The sequence below is a fragment of the Oncorhynchus mykiss genome, chromosome 16, assembly GCF_013265735.2.
Source record: "Oncorhynchus mykiss isolate Arlee chromosome 16, USDA_OmykA_1.1, whole genome shotgun sequence".
NCBI lineage: Eukaryota > Metazoa > Chordata > Actinopteri > Salmoniformes > Salmonidae > Oncorhynchus > Oncorhynchus mykiss.
The window spans coordinates 60026284-60052146 of NC_048580.1; the positions used below are offsets into that span (position 1 = coordinate 60026284).

General features: G+C 43.3%; 1 protein-coding gene across 2 annotated transcripts in view; it reads right to left on the reverse strand.

Annotated features, from left to right (window-relative positions):
• Window positions 1–23226, reverse strand: part of LOC110491132 (prickle-like protein 2) — a 66230-nt gene extending 43004 nt beyond the window's left edge. For both annotated transcript variants that reach the window (XM_036947459.1, XM_036947457.1), the window contains exon 1: window positions 22693–23226. The gene's annotated coding sequence lies outside the window, so the exon portion shown is untranslated. The remainder of the gene's footprint in view (window positions 1–22692) is intronic.
• Window positions 23227–25863: the final 2637 nt, after the last annotated feature.

Here is a 25863-nt window from a genome sequence, read left to right on the forward strand (position 1 = left end):
ATGAGCTAAATTACTTCTATGCTCGCTTCGAGGCAAACAACACTGAAGCATACATGAGAGCGTCAGCTGTTCCAGACGACTGTGTGATCACGCCTTCCGTAGCCGATGTGAGTAAGACCTTTAAACAGGTCAACATTCACAAGGCCAGGACGTGTACTCAGAGCATTCGCTGACCAACTGACATTTTCAACCTGTCCCTGACTGAGTCTGTAATACCAACATGTTTCAAGCAGACCACCATAATCCCTGTGCCCAAGAACACTAGGTAGTCTGCCTAAATGGAGCCGGAGGAGATGGACGCTGTTTTACGGTCTCCTAACCAATTGTGCTATTATGTGTTTTTTTTTCGCGATATTTGTAAATTATTTTGTATATAATGTTTCTGCAACCGTATTTTACGGCAGAAAAGAGCTTCTAGATATCAGGACAGCGTTCACTCACCTCGGATTAGACAAAGAGCTTCTGGATATCAGGACAGCAATCACTCACCTCGGATTAGACAAATATTTTTTCAACAACAACAACAACAACAGCAGCAAGCAGGACTCACACGATATTCTCCAAACACCCCACAGGGCAATTATTCGCAAAAGGAAGTGACGCAGAGGAAGAAGAGCCAGATGACTCATCCAGACCAGCAGAAGGCAACTAGGAAAGCTGCCGTTACCGTCAATATTCCTCGCCAACGTGCAATCATTGGACAATAAACTAGACGAGGTACGATCACGAATATCCTACCAACGGGACATCAAAAACTGTAATATCCTATGTTTCACGGAATCGTGGCTGAATGACGACATGGATATTAAGCTAGCGCGATACACGCTACACCGGCAGGATAGAATAGCACACTCCGGTAAGACCAGGGGGGGGGGGGGGGGGGGGGGGGGGGGGGGGGGGGGGGGGGGGGTCTGTTCATATTTGAAAAACAACAGCTGGTGCACAAAATCTAAGGAAGTCTCTAGATTTTGCTCGCCTGAAGTAGAGTATATTATGATAAATTGCAGGCCACACTACTTGCCTAGAGAGTTCTCAGCTATACTTTTCGTGGCTGTTTATTTACCAACACAGACAGATGCCGGCACTAAGACCACACTCAGCCAGCTGTATAAGGAAATAAGCAAACAGGAAACCACTCACCCAGAAGCGGCGCTCCTAGTGGCCGGATACTTTAATGCAGGGAAACTTAAATCAGTTCAACCAAATCTCTATCAACATGTTAAATGTGTAACCAGAGGGAAAAAAAATTCTAGATCACTTGTACGCCACACACAGAGATGCTTACAGAGCTAAACCTCCCTCGTCCTCCATTCAACATTCACACTGAGCTAAAGGGTAGAGCTTTCAAGGTGCAGGACTCTAACCCAGAAGCTTACAAGAAATCCCGCTATGCCCTGCGATGAACCATCAAACAGGCAAAGCATCAATACAGGGCTAAGATTGAATCATACTACACCGGCTCGGACGCTCGTCGGATGTGGCAGGGCTTGCAAACTATTACAGACTACAAAGGGAAGGACAGCCGCGAGCTGCCCAGTGACACGAGCCTACCAGACAAGCTAAATCACTTCTATGCTCGCTTCGAGGCAAGCAACACTGAGGCATGCATGAGAGCATCAGCTGTTCCGGACGACTGTGTGATCACGCTCTCCGTAGCCGACATGTTTAAATGTCTTACTAGACATATAAACAGGTCAACATTCACAAGGCTGTGGGGCCAGATGGATTACCAGGACGTGTGCACCGGGCATATGCTGACCAACTGGCAGGTGTCTTCACTGACATTTTCAACATGTCCCTGATTGAGTCTGTAATGCCAACATGCTTCAAACAAACCACCACAGTCCCTGTGCCCAAGAACACAAAGGCAACCTGCCTAAATGACTACAGATCCGTGGCACTCACGTCCGTAGCCATGAAGTGCTTTGAAAGGTTGGTAATTGCTCACATCAACACCATTATCCCAGAAACACTAGACCCACTCCAATTTGCATACTGCCCAAACAGATCCACAGATGATGCAATCTCTATTGCACTCCACACTGCCCACACACCTATGTGAGAATGCTATTCATTGACTACAGCTCAGCGTTCAACACCATAGTACCCTCAAAGCTCATCACTAAGCTAAGGAACCTGGGACTAAACACCTCCCTCTGCAACTGGATCCTGGACTTCCTGACGGGCCTCCACCAGGTGGTGAGGGTAGGTAGCAACACATCTGCCACGCTGATCCTCAACACTGGAGCTCCCCAGGGGTGCGTGCTCAGTCCCCTCCTGTGCTCCCTGTTCATCCACTACTGCATGGCCAGGCATGACTCCAACACCATCATTAAGTTTGCAGACGACACAACAGTTGTAGGCCTGATAACCGACAACAACGAGACAGCCTATAGGGAGGAGGTCAGAGACCTGGCCGGGTGGTGCCAGAATAACAACCTCTCTCTCAACGTAACCAAGACTAAGGAGATGATTGTGGACTACAGGAAAAGGAGCACCGAGCACGTCCCCATTCTCATCGACGGGGCTGTAGTGGAGCAGGATGAGCGCTTCAAATTCCTTGGGGTTCACATCAACAGCAAACTATCGTGGTCCAAATACACCAAGGCAGTCGTGAAGAGGGCACGACAAAGCCTGTTCCACCTCAGGAAACTAAAAAGATTCGGCATGGGTCCTGAGATCCTCAAATGGTTCTACAGCTGCAACATCGAGAGCATCCTGACCGGTTGCATCACTGCCTGGTATGGCAATTGCTCGGCCTTCGACCGCAAGGCACTTCAGAGGGTAGTGCGTACGGCCCAGTACATCATTGGGGCAAAGCTGCCTGACATCCAGGACCTCTACACCAGGCGGTGTCAGAGGAAGGCGCTGAAAATTGTCAAAGACCCCAGCCACCCCAGTCATAGACTGTTCTCTCTGCTACCGAATGGCAAGCGGTACCAGTGCTCCCCCTACCTCAATAAGCCTGAAAAACCGGTGTCTGTATATAGCTTTGCTAATCTTATTTTCAAATGTCTATTTACTGTTGTTTTATTTCTTTACTTACCACCCCCCCCCCCCCCCCCCCCCCCCCCCACACACACACTTTTTTTCCTCCACACTATTGGTTAGAGGCTGTAAGTAAGCATTTCACTGTAAGGTCTACACCTGTTGTATTCGGCACACGTGACAAATGAACTTTGATTTGATTTGAGAAATGACTACAGACCCGTAGCACTCACGTCTGTAGCCATGAAGTGCTTTGAAAGGCTGGTCATGGTTCACATCAACAGCATTATCCCAGAAACCCTAGACCGACTCCAATTTGCATACTGCCCCAACAGATCCACAGATGATGCAGCCTCTATTGCAATCCACACTGCCCTTTTCCACCTGGACAGAAATAACACCTATGTGAGAATGCTATTGATTGACTACAGCTCAGTGTTCAACACCATAGTGCTCTCAAAACTCATCACTAAGCTAAGGACCCTGGGACTAAACACCTCCCTCTGCAACTGGACCCTGGACTTCCTGACGGGCCTCCCCCAGGTGGTAAGGGTAGGTAACAACACATCTGCCACGCTGATCCTTAGTCCCCTCCTGTACTCCCTGTTCACCCATGACTGCATGGCCAGGCACGACTCCAAACCCATCATTATGTTTGCCGATCACACAACAGTTGTAGGCCTGATCACCGACAATGATGAGACAGCCTATAGGGAGGAGGTCAGAGACCTGGCCATGTGGTGCCAGGATAACAACCTCTCCCTCAACGTGATCAAGACAAAGAAGATGATTGTGGACTACAGGAAAAGGAGGACCGAGCACGCTCTCATTTTCATCGACGGGGCTGTAGTGGAGCAGGTTGAGAGCTTCAAGTTCCTTGGTGTCTACATCACCAACAAACTATCGTGATCCAAACATACCAAGACAGTCGTGAAGAGGGCACGACAAAGCCTATTCCACCTCAGGAGACTGAAAATAATTTGGCATGAGTCCTCAGATCCTCAAAAAGTTCTACAGCTGCACCATCGAGAGCATCCTGATCAGTTACATCACTGCCTGGTATGGTAACTGCTCGGACTCCGACCGCAAGGCACTACAGAGGGTAGTGTGTACGGCCCATTACATCACTGGGGCCAAGCTTCCTGCCATCCAGGACCTCTATACCAGGCAGTGTCAGAGAAAGGCCCTAAAAATTGTCAAAGACTCCCGCCACCCTAGTCATAGAGTGTTCTCTCTGCTACCGCACTGCAAGCAGTACTGGAGCTCCAAGTCTAGGTCCAATAGGCTTCTTAACAGCTTCTACCCCAAGCCATAAGACTCCTGAATAGCTAATCAAATGGCTACCCAGACTATTTGCATTGCCCCCCCACCCCCTCTTTTACGCTTCTGCTACTCTCTGTTTATTATCAATGCGTAGTCACTTTAACTCTACCTACATGTAAATATTATCTCAATTACCTCGACTAACCTGTGCCTCTGCACATTGACTCTGTTACGGCACCCCCTGTATATAGCCTCTCTATTGTTATTTACTGCTGCTCTCTTATTTGTTATGTTATTTTTATTTGATTGTTTTCCTTATTTATTTTGACTGAACGCTTATTTTTCTTAAAACGTCATTGGGCTTGTATGCACGGTAAACATTTCACTGCAAGGTCTACACCGGTTGTATTCGGCGCATGTGACAAATAATGTTTGATTTGATTTGAATTGAATATGTTACATGTAGTCTTTAGGCCCTGCTGGAATGTTAGTAGTGTTGCAATTTTCCAAAAGCTCCAAATGTTCCAGTGTTCTAAATCATCTGGAAAACCTTGACAGTTCTGCAAGACTATGAAGCTGCTGTTCTGCTAGAACATTGTTGAGAAAGTGCCTGGTCCGTCAGTTTCACACCTAAAGGAACCTCCTCACTAAGTTGTAAAAATAACATCCCATCTTTACCTTCGACTTCCACAATCAGATTTTTTCCTCATTGATTAATGTCTTTGATTGTTCTCAGAAGCAGCGATAACTCATATATTTTTCTGATTTGTTGTTTGATTGATGACACTTTGGATTGAACAGTTGCAAGCACTCTCAGCATTCTCCTTCCGGAAATAAATAACGTCATAAATCCAAATATATATACAGTGCCTTGCGAAAGTATTCGGCCCCCTTGAACTTTGCGACCTTTTGCCACATTTCAGGCTTCAAACATAAAGATATAAAACTGTATTTTTTTGTGAAGAATCAACAACTGGGACACAATCATGAAGTGGAACGACATTTATTGGATATTTCAAACTTTTTTAACAAATCAAAAACTGAACAATTGGGCGTGCAAACTTATTCAGCCCCCTTAAGTTAATACTTTGTAGCGCCACCTTTTGCTGCGATTACAGCTGTAAGTCGCTTGGGGTATGTCTCTATCAGTTTTGCACATTGAGAGACTGACATTTTTTCCCATTCCTCCTTGCAAAACAGCTCGAGCTCAGTGAGGTTGGATGGAGAGCATTTGTGAACAGCAGTTTTCAGTTCTTTCCACAGATTCTCGATGGATTCAGGTCTGGACTTTGACTTGGCCATTCTATCACCTGGATATGTTTATTTTTGAACCATTCCATTGTAGATTTTGCTTTATGTTTTGGATCATTGTCTTGTTGGAAGACAAATCTCCTTCCCAATCTCAGGTCTTTTGCAGACTCCATCAGGTTTTCTTCCAGAATGGTCCTGTATTTGGCTCCATCCATCTTCCCATCAATTTTAACCATCTTCCCTGTCCCTGCTGAAGAAAAGCAGGCCCAAACCATGATGCTGCCACCACCATGTTTGACAGTGGGGATGGTGTGTTCAGGGTGATGAGCTGTGTTGCTTTTACGCCAAACATAACGTTTTGCATTGTTGCCAAAAAGTTCAATTTTGGTTTCATCTGACCAGAGCACCTTCTTCCACATGTTTGGTGTGTCTCCCAGGTGGCTTGTGGCAAACTTTAAACGACACTTTTTAAGGATATCTTTAAGAAATGGCTTTCTTCTTGCCACTCTTCCATAAAGGCCAGATTTGTGCAATATACGACTGATTGTTGTCCTATGGACAGAGTCTCCCACCTCAGCTGTAGATCTCTGCAGTTCATCCAGAGTGATCATGGGCCTCTTGGCTGCATCTCTGATCAGTCTTCTCCTTGTATGAGCTGAAAGTTTAGAGGGACAGCCAGGTCTTGATAGATTTGCAGTGGTCTGATACTCCTTCCATTTCAATATTATCGCTTGCACAGTGCTCCTTGGGATGTTTAAAGCTTGGGAAATCTTTTTGTATCCAAATCCGGCTTTAAACTTCTTCACAACAGTATCTCGGACCTGCCTGGTGTGTTCCTTGTTCTTCATGATGCTCTCTGCGCTTTTAACGGACCTCTGAGACTATCACAGTGCAGGTGCATTTATACGGAGACTTGATTACACACAGGTGGATTGTATTTATCATCATTAGTCATTTAGGTCAACATTGGATCATTCAGAGATCCTCACTGAACTTTTGCTGCACTGAAAGTAAAGGGGCTGAATAATTGTGCACGCCCAATTTTTCAGTTTTTGATTTGTTAAAAAAGTTTGAAATATCCAATAAATGTCGTTCCACTTCATGATTGTGTCCCACTTGTTGTTGATTCTTCACAAAAAAATACAGTTTTATATCTTTATGTTTGAAGCCTGAAATGTGGCAAAAGGTCGCAAAGTTCAAGGGGGCCGAATACTTTCGCAAGGCACTGTATATATATATTTTTTTACCAGCACAGAGGGGCCGGCCAATCCGTGAACTCAACCATATGGGAAGCATTTACTTCACTCTACGCATGTGCAGTGTTATTCAATTGAGTCTTTGGTTGTGTTCAATCTGGAGATGAGTGTTATGTGGACTAAGCATGTACGGAGGTGTGTGTGTGTGTGTGTGTGTGTGTTCCGTTTGAATAATTTTTGTACCACATACATACTGTAACTGCATTTACAGTGTCACAACTATCTTTATCAAGATGATATATTTCCATTAGCTCATGTTTGACACGAGAATGAAAGTCTATGTAGAGTATAAAATGCCTTTCACCTGGGAATAATTGCTTTGAGAAAGATATATTTCAGATAAGCATGACCATGTAAAAGGCAGGAGGTTAAAATACGCCATCTGTCTGGGAAAGTCTTTTGTAGGGAAATTCTTATGGATAGGGACTCCATTGGAGCAGTTTGAGCTTGGCTACCAATCCCAACAATAGAAGGAACACTCATTGAAGGCATGATTCATTTAACACCCTGTCCCATTGTTGCAGCTTTTATTGAAAACTAGCTCCATTGTGTAGCCATGTCATGAACAATGGCTGTGTAATGACTCACGCCCATTTCTTTATAGTACTCACAAAGAGTTCCAATTTGACATTGACAGTCAACCATTTAAAAAGAAGGCAGACAATGAAACAAGATCAAGAGATCAAGTCTCCATAGATCAAGTCTAACTCACAAAGCCCCTTGAAGTAGAACAAGAAGGTGTTTATGTAACATACCGTATCAAAATACCATTCCTGGTGTTGCCATAGTTTTTTGTTCACTGAACAGCCTACTATGTGGTGCTTGATGTTATACATTTTATTTGATTGTGAGAATACATATTTAGTCTACCAGGGATGCATGGCAGGACCATAGAATAGAAGCAGAGGGGGATTACATATAGACATTGTTAGCATTTAATATAGCTTTTTTTCACTGATCCCCTGTAGTAATCATACTACTGTGGGATTTTCATATCAAAGACCATAGTGACGCTCTTTGAATACGACAATAGCGTAACTATGAATGTCCAACACAACAATATAACAGTGTGAATATTTTCAGAGGTTATCTGTTGGCATTAGTGTAAATGTCAGTGGGCTGTTAGTTACAGTATACAGATTAAGACCTTTACACAACACACAATTAACTAATGAGGTGGATCTGGTAGCTATTAGCAACGTGTTTCTGTTTTTGTGGGGCCTGGGAGGCATACAGCCATGTGGGGAGTAAACTCAGCCTGGATGACATCTCCGCTATGGTAGGGGGGACCATCACGTTAACAACCAGCAGAGAGAAGGACATAAAGGAGAACCAGGAGAACATTTTAGTTTTAACTAGTATATTAGTATGCAATGACAGGTTAAGGTTCAAGACATGGCTACACTGAGCTACAACTGAATTACTGTAACACAATTTCTTCCACAATGTGGGTGTTGCTCTTTTACTCCAAATGGGCCTTCGGACAAATTGTCTCTTGTAGGCATGTGGTCATTCTAAGGACAACTTATTTGCTACTGTAAATACTGTTACAATTAGCATTTCAACAAACTAATGGAAGAAATAACAAGTCTTAATTTGGTTCTTTATTTGTCCAAATGGACCTCCTGTTTCTAACATAGTAGGGTCGTTCCATGAAAAGAGTGTCTTTTGCGTCCCTTTGATATTTAAAGTAGAAATTGTGCCCCAATATTGAATTGTAAAGCTTGTTAATGTCAATTAAGTGCCCTTTAATATAGACCACATGGAGAATTTAATAAATCTGATTTTTATATTAATAAAGACTTGCTAAAGTGCAAAAATGCAGCATTTTGACATGTCCCTCCATGCACCCTTTTTCAAAGAAACATTGAACATCTAATTGTCAAATCATAGTGTAAAAGCAGGTGAGCTGGTTCTACTCTTTTTGGCCATTTGCTGGTGTTTTTGTGGGCAGGTCGAGCGTAACACGTCAACCCTATAGACCCCATAGATAGACAGGCTATAAATGTAGAAGATTGTGAATTTTACAAAAGGATTTACTTACAATGATGGCCTACCCCGGCCAAACCCTAACGACGCTGGGCCAATTGTGCGCCGCCCTATGGGACTACCAATCATGGCAGGATGTGATTCAGCCTGGAATTGAACCAGGGTCTATAGTGATGCCTCTAGCACTGAGATGCAGTACCTTAGACCCCTGCGCCACTCGGGAGCCACAAAATTAAGCGTGCATTAATTTTCCACTCCCTGTTGCACACAACAAGCTTCCATTCCCCCTGTCACAAGGGGATTAATGGCTGATTTAAGATGAAATCATCAACCTTGTTACGGTCAATCCTGTTACTTTTTTTTAACTTAACTTTATTTGGTACTTAATAGGCACTTACTGTAGACATTCTTTTTAATTTAACCTCAAGTTTTTTTCTCATGAAGTTGAACATAAACTCTTTATGACAGAATTAATAAAATAATAACATTTGGTGAAATCCATAAGAAAGAAATACGTTTACCTCTCAGAAAACCGAATTGATGGAACGACCCAGACTCCTTGTTTAGGGCCAAACGCTACGCCACGCCCACGGACGTTAGTTTCTTCTCCGCAATGAGTCTGGATCTGAATACCTCCCCAACCCTTCACCAAATGCGATCACATTAGAGGCCACCTGATTGGTCCAGAAACCAATGGGTTGGTCCAGAGCCAGAACACACATGAGTAAAACAGAGGTTTGAAAATGTGTCATTGGCTTTGATACTCTGATTGGTTAGAGACGATCCAATCTTTGATGACCTTGTTTTGTACAACGCTCCTCGTGCCCCTTGTTACCACAAATTACTTCAATGATGTCAGTCTCAGACTAAAGTGTTTACAGTGGCTTGCGAAAGTATTCACCCCCTTTGGCATTTTTCCAAGTTGGATGGGTTCCGCTGGTGTACAGCAATCTTTAAGTCATACTACAGATTCTCAATTGGATTGAGGTCTGGGATTTGACTAGGCCATTCCAAGACATTTAAATGTTTCCCCTTAAGCCACTCAAGTGTTGCTTTAGCAGTATGCTTAGGGTCATTGTCCTGCTGGAAGGTGAACCTCTGTCCAAGTCTTAAATCTCTGGAAGACGGAAACAGGCTTCCCTCTAAGATGTCCCTGTATTTAGCGTCATCCATCATTCCTTCAATTCTGACCAGTTTCCCAGTCCCTGCAGATGAAAAAACATACCCAAAGCATGATGCTGCCACCACCATGCTTCACTGTGGGATGTTGTTCTCGGGATGATGGGCGGTGTTTGGTTTGCGCCAGACATAGCGTTTTCCTTGATGGACAATTTTAGTCTCAACTGACCAGAGTACCTTCTTCCATATGTTTGGGGAGTCTCTCACATGCCTTTTGGCAAACACCAAATGTGAATGCTTATTTCTTTCTTTAACAATGGCTTTTTTTCTGGCCACTCTTCCGTAAAGCCCAGCTCTGTGGAGTGTACGGCTTAAAGTGATTTAACAGTGCTCTGTGGGATGTTCAAAGATTATGACTCAACCCTGATCTGTACTTCTCCACAACTTTGTCCCTGACCTGTTTGGAGAGCTTCTTGGTCTTCATGGTGCCGCTTGCTTGGTGGTGCCCCTTGCTTAGAGGTTGCAGACTCTGGGGCCTTTCAGAACAGGTGAATATTTACTGAGATCATGTGACACTTAGTTTGAACACAGGTGGACTTTATTTAACTAATTATGTGACGGTAATTGGTTGCACGAGATCTTATTTAGGGGCTTCATAACAAAGGGGGTGAAAACATATGCACGCACCACTTTCATTTTTATTGTATTTTTTATTTTTTTAAATCAACATTTTTTTTTCATTTCACTTTACCAATTTGGACTATTTTGTGTGTGTTCATTACATGAAATCCGATAAAAATCCATTTAAATTACAGGTTGTAATGCAACAAAATAGGAAAAACGCCAAAGGGGATGAATACTTGAACCTTCTATTCCCTTGCAAGATAACCTAGGACAAATGTGGTACTAGCAGGATCTGGTAATTCTAAGGACAGACCATTGGTGATTGTACATGCTTAATCCTGTTTCCTTAGCAATTAAAGGCATGACCAAGTCAACCAACTGTTTGAGGACATTGTTTAAAAGTGTCCAATAGTGCTTCAGTCACACTCTTTCGGAGATTAAGGTTCAATAACCTCTGATTGGCTTCTTAATAAGGAGTCTCTGGTCTTTTAACAATGAATGTAGTTTTACAACAACTAGGAAAAGCCTATATACCATATGAGCTCAGTATATGTCATATTAAGGAGTTTCATTATAGCAGAGCTTGTAAGTAGTCTACGAGGTGCATGAGTTAACACTGTGTGAACACACACACACACACACACACACACACACACACACACACACACTTACAGGGCTGGGGGGGAAATCATTAGCCACAGCCTCAAATGAATTTACCTGACAGTCGCAGTGAGGACTACAGGGGTAAAATAACTCCCAGCACTCCTCACATTACAATTCCCTCTATGACCGGGTTGACCACACCTCATCAACTAATCAAAACAGCAGCCCTATGCCAGTGGATCAAAACAACCAGGAAGACTTAGGAAAGGGAGGTTTGGGATGCTAGTGGGGAGGGAGAGAAAAATAAAATAAATACGAATCAAGAACTAGTAGGGAAGAGAGAGCGATTTGATGCCTCTTTCAGTAGTTCCCCCTGTTTGATTAACGGTTAGAGAGCCTCCCATGAAGTAAGCAGGAGACACAGTCACACAGAAAGTGCTTTTTCTAATCAGATCCAGACACCCAGCCGGGTTCTGCTCACCACGTTCTGACCTCCACTTCCTCTGCACTCACAGAAGATAGAGAGGGAGAGAGATGCAATAGGGAGAAAGAAAAATCAAGAAACATGGCGAAATAGCAAGAGATAAATAAATGAATGTGTAAGCCAGGAGTGCTTTACTTTTCATTTGACTTCCCGAATGCGGGGTAAGAGGGGAAAACCCAATCAAGCCCATTCCTGCTGTGGGAACACTGTATGAATGCTGTATGAATGCAGTGTGAAGGCTGCAGGAAGCCTGTAAGAAGCCTGTAGGAACACTGTAGGAATGCTGTAGGAATGCTGTAGGAAAGCTGTGGTAAGACTGTAGGAATGCTGTGTAAGGCTGTAGGAATGCTGTAGGAAGGTTGTGGGCTGAGACAATTGGATTAGCAGTGATATTATTATGCTTGATGAGGGGGTTAATAAGAGGCAGGTGGTACAGCACCATAGCAGCTCTGTTGTTTTGGAGTGTGAGTGTCTGTGAGTGTGTGTGTGTGTGTGTGTGTGTGTGTGTGTGCATGCTTGCGGTTTTTACAGAGAAGTTGTAATAGCTAGCAGCTTCGCTGCACTGCGCTCCCTCATCTCATCAAACCCATTTAGGTGATAAGAGAAATCATTAGCAGAAACCCACATCTTTCTGGTCGACTGGATCTAGCCTCTAAAGGAATTCCAAACAGAGAACTCAAGAAAACTAAGGATTTAAAATGCAGATCTGCCATCTGGAGAAGAAGAATTTAGATTTGGGATTTGGGGAGTGTGTAAGAATTTTCTATGTAAATCAGCCTCTTAACAGTGTAGTCAGTTTCATACAGCCGTGGTGATTTACATGGATGTCACAGTCAATCATTGCAGAGCAGAAAAATCCCCTTCCATTTTGACAATCAGTACACCATCCACTTGACTCCATTCAGTATTCACAGTTGTAAATATTAATGTTAGACTATGACACCGAGGCCAGCCTTATGAGTTCGGCTAGTGTGTGTGTGTGTGTGTGTGTGTGTGTGTGTGCGTGCATCACAGGAGGTTGGTGGCACCTTAATTGGGGAGGACTTGCTCATGGTAATGGCTGGAGTGGAATAGGTGGAATGGTATTAAATACATCAAACACAGTGTTTGATTCCATTCCAATCGCTCTGTTCCAGCCATTATTATGAGCCGTTTTCCCTCAGCAGCCTCCACTGCCATGCATACATGCTTGTCTGTTTTATTGTCCATGTGTGTGCCTATGTCTGTTTGAATCTATGGGTGTTGAATAGGGTTATGGTATTTCAGAGAGACAATAGTAATGCAGTAGTCTCAGTTCTGTCCCTCAGTGGAGAGACCCCCAGGCCTCGGCCATGGCAGCCACACAGATAGTTCTCATACAGGCTGCTCTCCTCACACTCATCTGCATAGAGCAGTCAGGCTGGGTATCTGTGTAAGCACTTTGTGACAACTGCTGATGTAAAAAGGGCTTTATAAAATACATGTGATTGATTGATTGACAGTAGAGGCCAAACCAACATCACAACCATCACCATCGTCACCACCAGTACAGCACCAGCAGCAGAATCACGATCTGCATTTCCTCTCAGTACCCCTGGTTAGGTAGGCCTACACACACACACATCATCACCAATCACCTTTATCACCATCCTCTCTGGCATACACCGACATGATATCCACCTTAGCTTGGTTTACCCCTTCTTCTGTCTCCCTTTCCAAACTGAGTTTGGCGGTAGGCAACTTTTGATTTGAGGAATCAGGCTTATGGAAAAACCACATGAATTTCACATGTGAAGTGTTCCAAAAACACATGTTTTCATGTAATCACATGTGATCTTAATTGAAGTTAATGTGACAATATGTGACAACATGCAAAGCAACATGTGATAACATGAAACTATACGTGAAGTGTTCCAAAAAAATGAAATGAAATGTTGTGGTTTGTATGCATGCTCTGGATAAGAGCGTCTGCTAAAGGACTAAAATGTAAATGTCAAATGGTAACATGAAGTCTGTATCGTTCTCTAAGTAATCTCCCTCCTAAAATGGTTAGCACTTTATACTGTGACAGATTGGAAAATCATATTGTGTGTAGTAGCATAAAGTGAAAGGGACTTCATCAATTGAAAAGCCATAACTATATCTACCCTGTAAAGCTCTATGTTGCCCTTTCATTCATCCTTCATCACACCTCCCTCTAGCCAGGAATGTTACACCGGAGCCATTTTGAAACCAGAACTCACGAGGTGATTGGCCATTTAGAGCGAAAAGAGGACCAGATGGCAGGAAGAGCAGGTCCAGATGGGACTAATTGGCCAGAGCTATGAGGTTAGCACCGAGACACCCTGAAACTAAGCTCAATGGCACCTCAGAAGGACCAAAATGACTCAGAACCTCTGTGTGAAGATTACGAATCTGCTAGACAGATAGACGAGGAGGATGTTGGAGCAGGCGTGGTAAAACGATGGTACGATGGCTCTTGAGCATTCAATCAGTACTAATGAGTGTGTTAATAATGGGCTTGCTGAAGCCAATTTAAGCGTTTTAATATCGAGTGTGTGTGGAGAGGGAATTAGTCATCAGCAGACAGCAGGGAGCTGAAGGCAGAGGCAGCCATCTCAGACACTCCACCAAAGCCTGCGGGATTTTCATGACAACTCGTTGAAGACACAGCATTCAACATTTCGCCCCAGACAAAAGAAATTTGTCTTCCCCCCCAAACGTCACTCTGCTTCAAAATTACAGTGCATTCGGAAAGTATTCAGACCCCTTCCCTTTTCCCACAAAAAACAGAAATACCTTATTTAAATAAGAATTCAGACCCTTTGCTATGAGACTCAAAATTTAGCTCAGGCAAATCCTGTTTCCATTGATCATCCTTGAGATATTTCTACAACTTGATTGGAGTCCACCTGTGGTCAATTCAATTGATTGGACATTATTTGGAAAGGCACACACCTGTCTATATAAGGTCACAGTTGACAGTGCATGTCAGAGCAAAAACCAAGCCACGAGGTCAAATGAATTGTCCATAGAGCTCCGAGACAGGATTGTGTCGAGGCACAGGAAGGTTACCAAAAAATGTCTGCAGCAATGAAGGTCCCCAAGAACACAGTGGCCTCCAACATTCTTAAATGGAAGAACTTTGGAACCACCAAGACTCTTCCTAGAGCTGTTCACCAAGCCAAACTGAGAAGGGCCTTGGTCAGGGAGGTGACCAAGAACCCAATGGTCACTCTGACAGAGCTACAGAGTTCATCTGTTGAGATGGGAGCACCTGCAACACTCCATCAATCAGGCCTTTATGGTAGAGTGGCCAGATGGAAACCACTCCTCAGTAAAAGGCACATGACAGCCCGCTTGGAGTTTGCTAAAAGGCACCTAAAGGACTCTCAGACCATGAGAAACAAGATGATCTAGTCTGATGAAACCAAGATTGAACTCTTTGTCTTGTATGCCAAGCGTCTCATCTGGAGGAAACATGGCACCATTCTTACGGTCAAGCATGGTGATGGTAGTGTCATGCTGTTGGGATGTTTTTCCACTGGCAGGGACTGGGAGACCAGTCAGGATTGAGGGAAAGATTAACAGAGCAAAGTACAGAGAGATCCTTGAAGAAAACCTGCTCCAGAGCGCTCAGGACCTCAGACTGGGGCAAAGGTTCACATACCAACAAGACAACGACCCTAAGCACACAGACAAGACAACGCAGGAGTGGCTTCGGGACAAGTCTCTGAATGTCCTTGAGTGGCCCAACCAGAGCCCGGACTTGAACCTGATCGAACACCTCTGGAGAGACCTGAAAATAGCTGTGCAACAACACTCCCCATCCAACCTGACATAGTTTGAGAGGATCTGCAAAGAAAAACGGGAGAAACTCTGCAAATACCGCTGTGCCTAGCTTGTGGCGTCATACCCAAGAAGACTTGAGGCTGTAATCGCTGCCAAAGTTGCTTCAACAAAGTACTGAGTAAACGGTCTGAAAACTTATGTAAATGGATATTTTTTCATTTTTTATTATACAAAATCAAACCTGTTTTTGCTTTGTCATTATAGGGTATTGTGCTTAGATTGATAAGGGGAAAAATAAACTATTTAATCAATTTTAGAATAAGGCTGTAACGTAACAGAAAGTGAAAAAAGTCAAGGGGTCTGAATACTTTCCGAATGCACTGTTAGAGTCGGGCTCACATGGCTACAGATGGGTTTAAAATGAGCTCAGATGATGTCTCTGTCTGGATCAGGTCTCCACTAGTAATCCATATACTATAATACAACATTTTTTTTTATCTCCTCAAGGTGCAATTTATAGGGCATCATCTACAGCAGGGGTTTTCAAACTACGGTCTGCGTACTGCAATTTATCAATCAATTGTTTTGAATGATTTATTTTAAGGAATTTTACATTACTTTTCACAATGCAAATGTTTAAAAATAATAATAGGCATTTAATATGTAACAAATTTGACCGGCAAGGTATTTTATTTTTTTGGTTCTCAAAAGCTTTTGACAGTGATTCGGTGGTCCCCAGACTGGAAAAGGTTGGGAACCACTGATCTAGAGTACAAGGGCCATCTATAAAGAACTACCCAGGTCCAAACCTTAACTGAACCACTAAAGGTAGAGTGACCCCAGTCCATTCGGTAAAGTTAAGATTTGCAGCAGTAGTTCTTTCCACAGATCACACAGTTTAAACCCCACGACAACTCAGCCATATTAATATTCTTCAGACCAAATATTTTAAAACTGCCCAATTTATCATTAGAACAATTCAATTAAAATGAAAGGTCCAAACTTATTGAGCAAATCAATCTACATGCCAGCTGGGGATAGTTGAGAATGCAAAGTCAATAACCGAAGCCCACTCCATAATCATTAATCTGATCAGCTAAGTGAGGGATGCATCCCTCTACATGAGTGTAGAGTGTCGCAGCTAATGTCCTCCCCCTCTTCGTTTCACTTCAATCAATTACCCAGTCAGGATGGATCAGTCTTCCACACTGCATTACCCTGTTTGAGGAACGCCTCTGCCAGGCCTGGGCTGTTTTGGCAGAGAGAGGGAGGAGAAAACTAAGGGAGAAAGTAAAGGGAGAGGGATGGAAGGATGGGGGGGGTGAGGAACAAGAATAACCTCTATCACACCCTCATTAATCACCAGTGGGGTACCTTGGAAACACTGACTCCCTCCCACTCGTTCTCTCTTTATCAATCTCTCCCTCTCTCTCTCTTGCTCTCATTTCCTCTTCATAAACACTCTCTCTTCGTACTTGTTCTCATCCCTGAAAATCTTCAATTTTGCCTGCTACAGTTTGGGTTGGTCAGACTTGCTTCCCCCCACAATGACAGTGTCACCCTAACCCTAACCCTAGCCAACTGGGCAGACAGAGAGAGATGAGGTCCTATCGGGTCTTACCTGAACATCAAGACTGTTGGGATTGTTCAGGAAGGTGCTACTGTGACATCCTCCTACTGTCTCCCATCTCTCTCTCTCTCTCTTCTCCTCTCTTGGGGGATGTAGTGTATCCATGGGTACAGGACGTGCTAGTGCACAACAGGGAGCTGCCACTACAGTCAGCTGACTACTCGGCAGGAGCGTGTACCAGAAGTCACATAACACACTGAATGAGCTGAAGGGCACATACACACACATGCTTGCACACACCCACTTTCTATAACTGAACAAATGAGCTCAAAAGGGTTGTACTTTAAGGAAAGAGCAGCTGATTTCCACCTGAGGCCCACAATTCCACACATATCCCCTCAGCTACACTGGAGGGGCAAGTGTCCTCAGACCATGGACATGGCTCTGCACTCTAAGGCTTCCAATGGGGGTAACAGCATAGTCGTAAGAGACATCTGCTTCCACTGCTGTTCTAATGACATGAATAGAGAGAGAATTTAGAAAGTGAGAATGTGAGGAAAACATTACGCAGGAGCAATGTCCTCTTATTCTATCCTCATCTTCATCATGGGATATTCTTCTTATCGTAACACCTTAAAGGGATTATGAAGCAGTGGCACCTGTGTTTTCCTCCTCCACCTGTGTTGAGCGATTCTCTCAGATGACTCTGCTCAGTGCTGTGACTGTAACTTTTGATGTGTCTGCAGTATGCTGTGAGTCTGGAGTCTGGGGCGGGTTCTGCGTCACACAGCTGACGGTAATGACTGCACCACTGCAGCCCACATCCTCTCTATTCTTCGATTCCTATTGTTATCGGAATCACAGAAATAGAATTGAATAGCCCCAACTAAACTTTGGGTAGGCATTACACCATAGCAACTGGAAATGCCCATGCAAGAGTGTCAGCCTATATGTAAGAACATACACATGCATTGTACTAGTTTTCTTTAGCCATTAGACATGTTTTTACCCAAGTAATGTAAAGTAGGACTCGAAGCTTTGAACCTTTCATACTGAAGTCTTATTGAATAGAAAGACTCCTGTCCCCATAGTGTATACTAATAATATTTCTGGACGAATATAAAAGGAAATTACACATTGGGGGATCAATGACGTAATACATCACACAGCAGGAGGAGATCCAAAATATAATTTCCAGGGAGAAAAACAACCTAGATGAACCTGGATCTCCCACAGTACTTCCTGCCTAAGCATAATTCGCGTCCTAATTTAATCAGACATTCACTAAGGGCGGTCTCATGGGGTCCTGTGTGGGACTAACTGTGTTGTGGTTCTATGACAGTGACAGCTTTCAGTGAGCAGAGGTTTCCATGGGGCCCCAAACTTGTTCCAGAGACCTTTTTCGTGACGTTAGTTTAAAAAGGGTTTATACTGACCTATAGCCATAGGGATGAGTCACTGTCAACACTAGCAGCAGTGTGACATGGACCATAGGCCTGATAACTGAGTGGATTTTAATGCCCTGTGATTCATCTTCATAAAAAGATGAATACCCACTCTCACATAGATATTAGTTCTGTATGAGACAGTGTGCTGGCATCCTTGTTATTCCATGGACCCTGCACCTGGAGTTTGATGGATGTTCATTTTTAAATTGTGATTAATCAATATCACAATATATTTCAAACGTTCTTAGAAAAAATGGTTCCAAAAGGGTTCTTCGGCTTCCCAATAGGAGAACCAGATAGAACTCTTTTGGGTTCCATGTAGAACCCTATGGGGGAAGGGTTCTACATGGAACCCAATAAGGTTGTTCCTGGAACCAAAAATGGTTCTTCAATTAGTTATCTTATGGAGACAGCCAAATAACAATTTTAGGTTCTAGATAGCACCTATTTTCTGAGTGTACTCAAACTGGACAGTTGGATGCTTTGCGTGATGTATTGTTGTCTCTACCTTCTTGCTCTTTGTGTTGTTGTCTGTGCCCAATAATGTTTTGTGCTACTACCATGTTTTTGTCATGTTGTGTTGCTACCATGATGAGTTGTTGTCTTAGGTAAGAATTTGTTCTTAACTGACTTGTGAAATAAAATGATTTTAAAAAACATCTGAAGGACCTACAGTTGAATTCAGAAGTTTACATATACTTTAGCCAAGTACATTTAAACTCAGTTTTTCACAATTCCTGACATTTAATCCTAGTAAAAAGTCCATGTCTTAGGTCAGTTAGGATCACCACTTTATTTTAAGAAAGTGAAATGTCAGAATATTAGTAGAGAGAATGACTTATACCAGCTTTTATTTCTTTCATCACAATCCCAGTGGGTCAAAAGTTTACATACACTTAATTAGTATTTGGTAGAAATGCCTTTAAATTGTTTCACTTGAGTCAAAATGTTTGGGTAGCCTTCCACAAGCTTCCCATAATAAGTTGGGTGAATTTTGGCCAATTCCTCCTGGCAGAGCTGGTGTAACTGAATCAGGTTTGTAAGCCTCTTTGCTCGCACGCGCTTTTTCAGTTCTGCCCACAAATGTTCTATGAGATTGAGGTCAGGGCGTTGTGATGGCCACTCCAATATCTTGACTTTGTTGTCCTTAAGCCATTTTGCCACAACTTTGGAAGTATGCTTGGGATCAATATCTATATGGAAGACCCATTTGCGACCAAGCTTTAACTTTCTGACTGATGTCTTGAGATGTTGCTTGAATATATCCACATAGCACCAAAGTACGTTCATCTCTAGGAGACAGAATGCGCCTCCTTCTTGAGCAGTATGATGGCTTCGTGGTCCCATGGTGTTTATACTTGCGTACTGTTGTTTGTACAGATGAACGTGGGACATTCAGGCGTTTGGAAATTGCTCCCAAGGATGAACCAGGCATGTGGAAGTACACAATTTTTTTTCTGAGGTCTTGGCTGATTTCTTTTGATTTTCCCATGATGTCAAGCAAAGAGGAACTGAATTTGAAGGTAGGCCTTGAAATACATCCATAGGTACACCTCCAATAGACTCAAATGATGTCAATTAGCCTATCAGATGCTTCTAAAGCCATGACATCATTTTCTGGAATTTTCCATGCTGTTTAAAGGCACAGTCAACTTAGTGTATGTAAACTTCTGATCCACTGGAATTGTAATACAGTGAACTATAAGTGAAATAATCTGTCTGTAAACAATTGTTGGAAAAATTACTTGTGTCATGCACAAGTAGATGTCCTAACCAACTGTGGAGTGGTTGAAAAACGAGTTTTAATGACTCCAACCTAAGTGTATGTTAACTTCCGACTTCAACTGTATATGGCAAAAACACACAGTGAAGGTTGCATAGAATTAATAATATTTTTGTATATTGTACTGTAGGAATGGAAAACTTGACAAGAAGAAAACAAACACAGAACACTCAGAAAAATGTGTGAAATTATTCTGTTTGATTGACATGCCTGTGCTGTAGGTCCTACCAGAGACCTGCCTCTTACAGTGTTTATTGGCATGGTGTTCATGTGTGGTCCTTTACAATCTGAGGGGGCAAGCATGTTCCATTACATCACATCATGAACACATTAGCATGGCATGGCTTCTCAACATCTGGTTTGTGGTCTCTCCTGTAACTCGATCCATATCTCTCCATCATTCACTAGGCATACAATCGACTGCAGGAGTGCAAGGTCGAGCCACAGCCATTAATAACTGTCTTGTCATGCTACATTACATTATTAATCAGCTCAGTGATACCTCTGAGAACACACACACAAAGTATCCTCTGTCAGGTGTGTAACCCTCCAGCGTTACATTAGCCACAACATGGTCATTGAGCAGCCCCTTTCATTCAAAGCACAGAACAGTGAGCACACAGATTCAATAACCAACAATGACCCAAGCAGGAATTGAACCCACAACTGTGGTGTTGCCAGCACCATTCACTAACCCATCCGAGCCACGGCCAATAGGCACTACAGATGCAGATAACTACAGTACAATGCTGCAGGAGGCAGAGCATTCAGGATCTCTGTGTCTTTTTCCACCCACCACCCTTCCAGAATCAGCCGTTTCTGTGGCGACAGAGCTGGGGGGAGAAGCGGAGGGGGTCGGAAGAGGGGGGGGGGGGGGTCGATTCTGTGAAAGTGGAGAGACGACACTTCAATTACAGTGGGAGAGAGATGGAGGGGTGGAAGGAGGGGGGATAAAGGGATGTGAAAGGGTCAGTAGGGAGCTTACGCATCTCTCTGCATCTCTCAACATCTCTCAGATAGACAGACAGGAGTGGCAGAGGCTTGGCAGAGGCTGTGGCAGAGGCTGTGGCATTCCCAGCGTATTATCCAGAAGCTGCCTTTTCTCTGAAATCTGCAGTTGTCCTTGTTCTACATGAATGAAGCAAACAACATTCTCCACCATTTCCTCTCAGTCTATTCCTCTATGCTTCTACAGTAACTGACGTAAGAAACAGAAATGGCCTCAATCGATGTCTTAACACACTAAAATGGAGGAATTTCACACTGAATTGATGGTCTATTAAAAACAAACTCCAAAACAGTCAGAGCCTACCAATAGCAATAGACAGTACCTAACAGAAAAATCTGCAGCAGAAACCCGCCAGAAGCATCTACAAGTGGTTAGTACTAACACATTAGACATCACCACTGAACCCTTTCCCCATGCTGGCTTAGAAAGCCATTTATATGGCTTAGAAAGCGGAAATAGGAGGCAGTTATCAACTGTGTCACGGGCAAGATTACTGCAGTACAGCTCTCCATGCTCCACCCCTGCCCACACAGCTCAGTCCATAGGGATGGATCAGCCTTCATACAGTACAGAGGAGATGATCTAGACCCACAGTCACCCTGAGAACCAGAGGGACAGCTATACAGATAGAGTTATACAATTGACAGGCTGGCTGGACAGCTGTAAGGTACAGTAGCCTAGCTATGTGGATATTTGCATTCTGTCAGCTGGTCGGTGGTTTAAATCAGAACAGCTGAAAATACACTTGTGTCTTCATGTTTCATTACTCCTGAGCTAAGTCAGATAACAGTAATGTTGCTGCTGCTGTGTTCATCCACCCACTCTCTCTCTCGCTCTTTCTCACTGCCTCTTTCTTTCTCTCTCACTGGAACGCACAAACATAGGCACAGGCACGAGCACACACAAGGGCACATGCACACACACACACGCACACGCACACACACACACACACACACACACACACACACACACACACACACACACACACACACACACACACACAGGTTGTAAGAGGGATATAGCTCGATACATAACTTGCCATTCAAAAAGTAAACAGGATACACAAACAGAGAGACACACACACAAACATAAACATAAACATAGCATCCACACACACACCCATTGTCTGTGGCAGTTCATAATGGATACACCCTAAAAATGGTATCAGACTCATAAAACTTTCCACACTTTGCTTTGGTAATATCATCAACATTAAACCTGTTCAGTCTTATTATAAACACTTCAGTGTTACATCTTTCTGAGTCATCTAACACACCAAGAAACTAAGACGTCACATTCTCTCACCCAAGACGAATGAAAACAATACCAAAGATCAATTCATGAAGTTTTACGAGCACATTAAGCTGTGAACCAAAACACACCATACAATTATTTCCCTCTTTCTTTCGTTCTCTCCCTCAATTCAGTGGATACATATGTTTTATTGCCAAAACAGTTCACTACTGCAAATTTAAATCTCTCTCGCCTTCTCTCTCTGACTACAGACTTAAAGAAAAGCAGCAGACAGACTCACCTCTGTAATTATCTGTCTGTGGCTGCAGGGTTCCGCAGCTGTAGCTTTAGAGAGGTGGTGGACAGGAGGAACTCTCTCTTTTCACTCACAGTGTTGTCATGGCAGTGGTGTGGCAGAGGTACAGTACTGTTCACAGCTTACAGCTCACTGCTCTGTCTGTCTGTAGATCACTGAGAAAAACACCAGCTCAGCTCAGCCCCTGGCTCTGACTCTGACTGCAACGCAGCAGCAGCAGTAGACAGATGAGAGGCACGACTGGAGCCTGCAAGCTCTGTCACCAGCTCAAGTCCCCCTCCCTCACTCTGTTATTCTCTCTCTTTCTCTCTTTATTTCTCCTCCAGGCGTGGTGTCTCTCCCCAAGGCTGCTCAGAGGTAAAGGGAGAAGAATACTACAACAAATCAGCACATTCAGGTTGTGTTGGCTTCCTTCACATGCATGGCATGTGTGTTATGAACTTTCTGTGAGCGCTAATGAGAGTTAGGCAAGCAGGCTCTCACTGAGAGATAGGCTGATAGAAAGCTACTCCCACCTCTACCCCCCTCCCCTCCTCTTCTCATCATTTCTCCAGCCTGTTAGAGAGTGAGTCATCGTCTCTGAGCCAATCACAACGCGGCGAACTGCCTATGATTAAAATCACAAGGGTACTAACCAGGGCCGAGGCTCCACCACTGCTATCATGAGGAGAAGGGGATGAAACAAGGAGGGAAGGAGAGGAGGATAAAACAAGCAGAGACAAGGAAGAGGAAAGTCTGAGAGAATTTTATTTTATGGGTGGGGATTCAGTGGACTCTGGTCATATGAGAGGTAGTCAGTGAATGACAGCTGCATTCCTCTTTGAAACTGTGTCACAGTAGTCTGTCAGGGAAAGGGTTTCTCCTCTGATGCATAATTACATCAGGCACAGAAAGTGAAGGGGAATGCAGAGTCCCCTGGTGGATTTGACATCTTCTTGATAATAAGCTATTTTGTCCTGTTGGGTTGCGCCTGATTGAATAGGGGGGATAAATAAACCTGCTGGGCAGAATTAGGGAATTCTAGGGCTGATTCTCCTACTTATTCTGAAGTGCTGCTGATTGCAAACCCTTTACAACTGACCACTGCTGTTGGATTACGATGACATTCATTCAACCAACCTGCCACCATCGACACCAGGGGTCCCCAATTACATTCAGCCGTGGGCCGATTTTCCTTGAGCGGATGGTCGGGGTTATAAATCATTTGAACATTGCAAATTGACTGCAAGAATCCCGAACACATATAGTATTTGACAAAAACAGAATTATTTCAAACCTTGATTACATTTGGATATGATCACATATGCCTTTCTATTTATTATTGGGAATACTTTGGAACAGATTCACTAACTTAAAATCACTTTGAGCTAATTTCCTGGTGATATTATAGTCTCTCACGTCCATTATTGAAAATTATAACATATATACTCTACCGGTCAAAAGTTTTAGAACACCTACTCATTCAAGGGTTTTTCTTTATTTGACTATTTTCTACATTATGGAGTAATAGTGAAGACATCAAAACTATTAAATAATTCATATGGAATCATGTAGTAACCAAAAAAGTGTTAAACAAATATATTTGAGATTCTTCAAAGTAGCCATCCTTCACCTTGACAGCTTTGCACACTCTTAGCATTATCTCAACCAGCTTCACCTGGAATGCTTTTCCAATAGTCTTGAAGGACTTCCCACATATGCTAAGCACTTGTTGGCTGCTTTCCTTCACTCTGCGGTCTGACTCATTCTAAACCATCTCAATTAGGTTGAGGTCGGGAGATTGTGGAGGCCAGGTCATCTGATGCAGCACTCCATCACTCTCCTTCTTGGTAAAATAGCCCTTACACAGCCTGGAGGTGTGTTGGGTCATTGTGCTGTTGAAAAACAAATAATAGTCTAACTAAGCCCAAACCAGATGGGATGGCGTATTGCTGCAGAATGCTGTGGTAGCAATGCTGGTTAAGTGTGCCTTGAATTCTAAACAGACATTGTCACCAGCAAAGAACCCCCACACCATAACACCTCCTCCTCCATGCTGTATGGGGGGAAATACACATCCGGAGATCACCCACATCCCGTCTCACAAAGACACGGCGGTTGGAGCCAAAAATCTCCAATTTGGACTCCAGACCAAAGGACACATTTCCACTGGTCTAAGTACCCACAAAACACCAGTCTCAACGTCCACAGTAAAGAGGCAACTCCGGGATGCTGGCATTCTGTCCAGTATCAGTGTTCTTTTGCCCATCTTAATATTTTATTTTCATTGGCCCGTCTGAGATATGGCTTTTTCTTTGCAACACTGCCTACAATGCCAGCATCCTGGAGTTGCCTCTTCATTATTGACGTTGAGACTGGTGTTTTTAGGTACTATTTAATGAAGCTTCCAGTTGAGGACTTGTGAAGCGTCTGTTTCTCAAACTAGACACTAATATACTTGTCCTCTTGCTCAGTTGTGCACCAGGGCCTCCCACTCCTCTTTCTATTCTGGTTAGAGCCAGCTTGCCCTGTTCTATGAAGGGAGTAGTACACAGCATTGTACAAGATCTTCAGTTTCTTGGCAATTTCTCGCATGGAATAGCCTTCATTTATCAGAACAAGAATAGTCTGACGAGTTTCAGATGAAAGGTCTTTGCTTCTGGCCATTTTGAGCCTGTATTCGAACCCACAAGTGCTGATGCTCCAGATACTCAACTAGTCTAAAGAAGGCCAGCTTTATTACTTCTTTAATAGGAACAACAGTTTTTAGCTGTGCTAACATAATTGCAAAAGGGTTTTCTAATGATCAATTAGCCTTTTAAAATGCTAAACTTGGATTAGCTAACACAATGTGACATTGGAACACAGGAGTGATGTTTGCTGATAATTAACCAAACCAATTAACCCATTAACCAAGGTGGCGTAGCAGTGAAGACGTGTTTGTTTGTCCTCTCATGTATTTTTTGTATATATATTTCAATTTTATTTTCAATTTTTAATTTGATTATACCTTCCGGTAACCTGCCTCACCTGATGTGATACGGAATCGCTATTATTTAAAATTTTAGAACACATTCAAGAACTTCTAGAAGCTAACCAGCTAATTAGCTACAAGCTATTTAGTCATTGTTAGCCACTGCTAGTGGCTTTTACCTTCTGCACAGATACCAGCCCTGT